The sequence below is a fragment of the Saimiri boliviensis genome, chromosome 8, assembly GCF_048565385.1.
Source record: "Saimiri boliviensis isolate mSaiBol1 chromosome 8, mSaiBol1.pri, whole genome shotgun sequence".
NCBI classification, from domain to species: domain Eukaryota; kingdom Metazoa; phylum Chordata; class Mammalia; order Primates; family Cebidae; genus Saimiri; species Saimiri boliviensis.
Window position 1 is genome coordinate 52,625,330 of NC_133456.1, and position 6,552 is coordinate 52,631,881.

A 6,552-nucleotide genomic window follows, 5' to 3' on the forward strand; every position below is an offset into this window, starting at 1 on the left:
CTATCATTCAACCAATAGGCATGCATAAGTAAGTATCCTCTGTAAACCATCTATGTGCTGTTACTGGAGTATTGGAGAATGGATGATGGGCATGGTGGGTGATATAAGACTCTCAGAAAGGGTGGAGTTAAAAAAAAGTACAAGCAACCAGAAACAAACCCAAAGAATTCCCTGGCAGTAGGTTAACAAATTTTAAAAACTTCTCACTCCAGCAGAAGTTACAGGCTAAAATCACAAATAATGAATTTCTGCAGGCATTTCCATGATGTGTGGGTAGATTCACCCTTTGGCAGCTCATTGCTTAGTGCTTTTTCTAGAGACAGATTTCTGGCCTAGGTGGAACTTGGGTATCCTTGGAGCAGGGCACTTCTTAAGACATTATGACACAACATAAAACTCCTTTCTGGGCTTTGTAGGGCTCAGTGTCTTTGAAGCAGCGTGGCTTCTGCAATCAGATCAAGCTAGAAGCCTGGCTTGTCAGTCCTGTGTGTCCACAGGAAAGTTACTAAACCTCTCTGCAAGCCAGAGTTGCCCATCTTTGGCAGGAGAGCAGTACCTGCTTTATCATAAGTGAGGACTAGAAGAAAAAGCACAGAAGGATCTCAGCACTGACGGCTGGCCAGTAAAAAGCAGAGTATTCGCTATTGTTGCTATAATAACTATTGTTGATAACAATAGTTCTTCAGGCTAAGCAGCGGAGACGAGGAAAGAGGATGGCAAAAAAATTCTATCTTCTGTTCTTTATTTCTTTGATTTTGTAAATAAGGTGCGTTTTTTTTTTTTCTGATTTAAAAAGCAATCAATGGAGAAATCTTGGGAAAGTGGAGAATTACAAAGAAGAAAAATTAAAATTGCACAAATCCTACCACCCAGAAACTGCAGACAAGTCTTTGGTGTATATTCTTTCTATGCATAACAAGATGACATCATCTGATACATACTGCTTTATAATCTGCTTTTCTATTTAATATAGCATGAATATTTTCCCATGCTTTAAATATGCTACTAAGACATGATTTTAATGGCTCTGTAGCACTTCACTTTATGTCTTTCATGTGAGTTAGTCCTTTGTCATTGGATATTTAGGCTGTTTACACTTTTTTTTTTTTTTTGCAACAGTTCCATCAGGAACATTCTCACACATGAATTTTGTGCATAACTAATCCTGTAGGACAAATTCCCAGAAGTAGAATTACTATGGCAAAAGATATGCACATTTTTAAAGCTTTAGATACCAACTGACAAACTGCCCTTCAGAAGGGGGATACATATTTAGCACCACTCCAATCAGCAGGACGTGACAATTCCTTGTTCCCAGTACCTTTACAAATACTAGGTATAATCATTTAAAAAATTCTTACCATCGCTTGAGCCTGGGAGGTGGAGGTTGCAGTGAGCCAAGATAGCGCGATTGCAATCCAGCCTGGGTGTCAGAGGAGACCCTGTCTAAAAAACAAAACAAAACAAAAGGCTGGGTTCGGTGGCCGACACCTGTAATTTCAGCGCTTTGGGAGGCTGAGGTGGGCAGATCACCTGAGGTCAGGATTTCAAGACCAGGCTGGCCAACATGGTGAAACCTATTAAAAATACAACTGGTGAAACTCTACTAAAATTAGAAAAAATTAGCCAGGCATGGTGATGGGTGCCTGTAATCCCACTTACTTGGGACGCTGAGACAGGAGAATCACTTGAACCCAAGGGGTGGAGGTTGCAGTGAAATGAGATCATGAGACTACACTCCAGTCAGGGCAACAGAGCAAGACTCTGTCTCAAAAAATAAATAAATAAATAAATAACAATTTGATAGACTCCAAATGGTATCTTATTGCTGTGTCTCCCCAGGTATTCTTACCCAGGGCAGACTTGAGTGCCAAATTACAGAGAACTTAGAGGGTAGAAATAATGGTGCAGACCTAGGTAACAGAAAAGAGGAAAAGGTATGGGAAAAGACATCGAGAGAGAGAGAGACAGAGAGAGAGAGAGAGAGAGAGAGAGGGGAAAGAGAGACAGAGAGAGAGAGAGAGAGATTGAGATTCAGAGAAAAAGGAGACAGTGTCACATCCCTTTTGGCATGAGCATGCAGATGTTTCTAGATTGCTTTAGGTTTTGAACATTTTCTTGAGAAGCCTTCTCACTTCCCTGCTCTTCAGAACCCCCTAGTCAGAAAATGGGCTGCTGACCCTCTACCCTTTCCCTCCCTCCCTTTTCTTTCCTTCCTTCCTTCCTTTTTCCTTCCTTTCTTTTTCTTTCTTTCTCTTTTTATCCTTCCCTCCCTCCTTCCCTCCCTCCCTCCTTCCTTCCTTCCTTTCTTCCTTGTATTTGAGACAGTCTTCCTCTGTTGCCCAGGCTAGAGTACAGTGGCACGATCTCGGCTCACTGCAACCTCTGCCTCCCAGGCTCAAGCTGTTTTCCTGCCTCAGACTCTTGAATAACTGGGATTACAGGTGTATGCCACCACACAGTCTAATTTCTGTATTTTTAGTAGAAACGGGGTTTCTCCATTTTGGCCAGGCTGTTCTTGGACTCCTGACCTCAAGTGATCTGCCTGCTTTGGCCTCCCAAAGTGCTGGGATTACAGGCATAAGCCACCATGTCCAGCCCCTCTATACTTTCTAGACCTTTTGTTCTACATTTTGCTCATGGGTACTCATCTGGCCACCTGAACTCAAGCCTAGTGAGCCTGGGGCTAATGAGGCCATGGTGGGCTGTGCCTCTTCCAAAGGGCTCCCAAACAACTGGGCTCTGGCTTTGGCCAGATGTTTTACAAATGCAACCTGGCTTGCCAAAAGAGGGGACACTCATGAGAACAGCTGGACCAGTGCAAACCTCTCACCATGCCTACCATGCCTAGAAAAAGAATCAGAAGCTCCAGCCAAAGGAAGTACTAGAAATGAGAAGAGAGGTCCTGCCCATATCCTGCAAATAGAGGCGAAGGCACAAAGAGTAGGATATTTACCTGCAAGAGCTAGACTTTTGGGCTGAATTTGAGCTCCCCTTCAGCCAGAGAACTGCATGCCTGTGGTTACTTCTCTGATTTCTGCCGTATCTCTTGTGATTTAAAAATAACCAAATCTTATTATGAGGAATTTTAAATATACACAAAAGAAGCACAGAATAACATCATGAACCCATATACCATTACCCAGCCCCAATAGGATCAATCCATGGCCAATTCTGATTCGTTTACATATCTATCTATTTCCTCCTCATATTATTCTAAAGCATGTCCCAGACATAATACTTTGTCATCCATACATTATTTAAAGACCATCACCTGAAAGACAATAAGTCTTTAACATCATCAAATAGTGTTCACATTTACAATTTTTAAAATAAATGACATAATTTTAAAATCCTTTGTTTAAATTATGGTCCAGATAAGGTTCATATAATTAGTTGTTCTGCCTTTTAAGCCTCTTTTAATTTATATAGTTCCCTCCATCTATTCTATTCTATTCTATTTTATTCTATTCATTTATTTATTTGAGGCAGAGTCTCACTCTGTCATCCAGGCTGGAGTGCAGTGGCGCAATCTCGGCTCACTGCAACCTCTGCTTCCTGGGTTCAAGCAATTCTCTGCCTCAGCCTCCCAAGTAGCTGAGATTACAGTCGCCCGCCACCACACGCGGCTAATTTTTTTCTTTCTGTATTTTTTAGTAGAGACAGGGTTTCACCATCTTGGCCAGGTTGGTCTTGAACTCCTGACCTTATGATCCACCTGCTTTGGCCTCCCAAAGTGCTGGGATTACAGGTGTGAGCCACTGCATCTGGCCTTTATTTTTTATTTTTATTTTTGTCCTTGCAATTTACTTCTTGAGAAAATCACGATGTTTGTCATGTAGAGTTTCCCACAGTCTATGTTTTGCTGACAGCGATTTCAAAGACACTTCTTAGGATGCGCTTCTCCTTTCTTCCACCCCTTTTGAATATTACTTTGGGAATAAAACTTTGCTGTTTAAGCCCCCTGGCCTGGAGAACAGGAGTCTGTCTTGTTCAGCTTTGGTCCTTGCAGTCACATTCATTACCTGGGCCATAGTTCTGCTTGGTTTCTTGATGAATCAAATGACTCAAAGAATTTGGTCTCTGTTCTTTATATTTCTGGCATATACGCCCTTGCACTTAACTTAGAGCAGTGTATTTTGTACAACTGTGTATTTTCCCCCACATGCGTGTTTAGTGTCAAAGGACAGGACAAACTTCATGTTGGTTTAAATATATAGACATTTTCCCCATAGTCCTGTAGATAATACTCAGTGCAAATCGAAATTTTTAGTCACTGTTGGTAGCTAACAGGCTGACTGACTTTCCATTTTCTTCAGTTTTGGAATGTGTATGCTGGTGCTTACGTTCTCCTTACTAATATTTTATTTTTAATTTTAATTTTTTCCTTTTTCTTTTTTTGAGATGGGGTCTTGCTCTGTTGCCCAGGCTGGAAAGTAGTGGCATGGCTAGCTGAGACTACAGGTGCTCACCACCATGCCTGGCTTATTTTTGTATTTTTAGTAGTGATGGGGTTTCACCACACTGGCCAAGCTTGTCTCTTAACTCCTGACCTCAAGTGATCTGCCCACCTTGGCCTCCCAAAGTGCTAGGATTACAGGTGTGAGCCACCATGCCTGGCCCTTACTAATATTTTAACAGGTACCTAGTTTTTAACTGAAGAGAAGGAAGTCTTCCCAGACTGTCCCTTGGATATTAAGAAAATATTTATTTTATTTTCATAATAAAGAATTCCTTTAGGGGTTCTTCTCACTCCCACCCACACCTCCACAGATTCCTTGGGAGTGGAAGTGGTACAAAGTAACGTACAGGAGAAACCTAACATCCTATGAATAGGAGAATCAAAGGTAAGCTGAGCAAGCCCCTATTGTTTAATTAAGTTTGAGCCTCTGCTTATTTAAGAGTTTGCTTCGTAGGTATTCTCTTTTGATTTCTGTAGATGAAGTTAAGTTTTCACTTAGCATAAAGGAATAAATAAATGAATATTGGTCAGCTATGACACCATTAGTAGATTAAAGTTTTGCATTTTCTCTATTTTTTTTGGATGCAATAGTAATAATTGCTTACACTAATTGAATTCGAACAACGTAATATAATATATAGCGAAAATCAGGTCTCCCACCCCAAATCTCTAGTCTCTTTCCCCAGAGGCAACCACTGTTACTGGTTTCTGGACCTGTGGTATGGTAATTATATGCAATGATTGTTATTATTGTATCAATAATGTGACCCTATAAAGCAGGTGGACTGGCTATCCTCGTCTTTAGAGGAAGTAAATGAGTTTTGGCGGGTATTCGTGATTAGTCTAAGGCCACGTGTTTATTTGAATGGCAGGGTGGAAACTCATAGCTAGCCAGTCGAGACTACCCTGCCCTTCTCCTTGCTCATAACCACTAATTTCATCCATGCACAGTTTCATCCTGCCAACTACAAAAATACGACCTCTTAATATCCTCAAACAATAAACTGTAGACTATCATTTGTTTAATTGCTACAGCCAGTTTGACGGGGTGACTTTCTTTCAAAAAAGTAAAAGAAGGCCAGCCACAGTGAATTCACCTCTAATCCTAGCTACTCAGGAGGCTGAGATGGGAGGATCTCTTGAACCCAGAGGTCGAGGCTGCAATCAGCTATGGTCACGCTGCTGCACTCCAGCTTGGGTGACAGTGAGACCTGTTGCTAAAAACAAACAAGTAAAAGCATATAGCTTATGTGCTTTGTACAAAAAAAAAAAAAAAAAAAAAAAAAAAAAAAAAAAAAAGGACACTGTTGCCACTTTATAGGTAAAGAAATTAGGATGAGAGTCGATGGATAAAGCAAAAAGTGAGATGAGGAAGAGAAAGATGAAAGGCTTTGGCAGATGTTCTCAAGTTTTCTGTGTGTGTGCACATAGGCACTGTACCATAGACCCCAAGGGCAGATTGATAAGCTTGCAGACCCCTTCTCAGAATAAAGCTTTCATTTTTATTTTTTGTTATTATTTTAGAGACAGGGTCTTACTGTTGCCAGTGCAATAATGCACTCATAGTTTGCTGCACCCTCAAACTCCTGGGCTCAAGCAATCCTCCCATCTCACATAGCTGAGACTACAGGTATGTGCCACCATGCTAGGCTAATTTTTAAAATTTCTTTGTAGAAATAGGCTCATGCTATGTTGACCAGGGTGGTCTTGAACTCCTGGCCTCAAGTGATCCTCCTGTCTCTGCCTCCCAAAGTATTGGAATTACAGGTGTGAGCCACCATGCCTTGCTCAGAATAATGCTTTTAAATGAATAAAATAAAATACATAGTATTCTAAAAGATATCAATCATATTAATGATGTAGTTATCAAAATCTTAACAAATAAAGTGATATATATGCTTTTTTTAAAAAACAACAACATATTTTAAAGTTATTCATCTAGCCTACCTGAAACTCTGTACCCGCTGACTAACATCTCCCTGCATCCCCTACCTCATGCTCCTGATAACCGTCGCTCTACTCTCTGCTTCTATGAATTTGACTTTTTTAGATTCCACACATAAGTGAGATCACACAGTATTTGTCTCTCT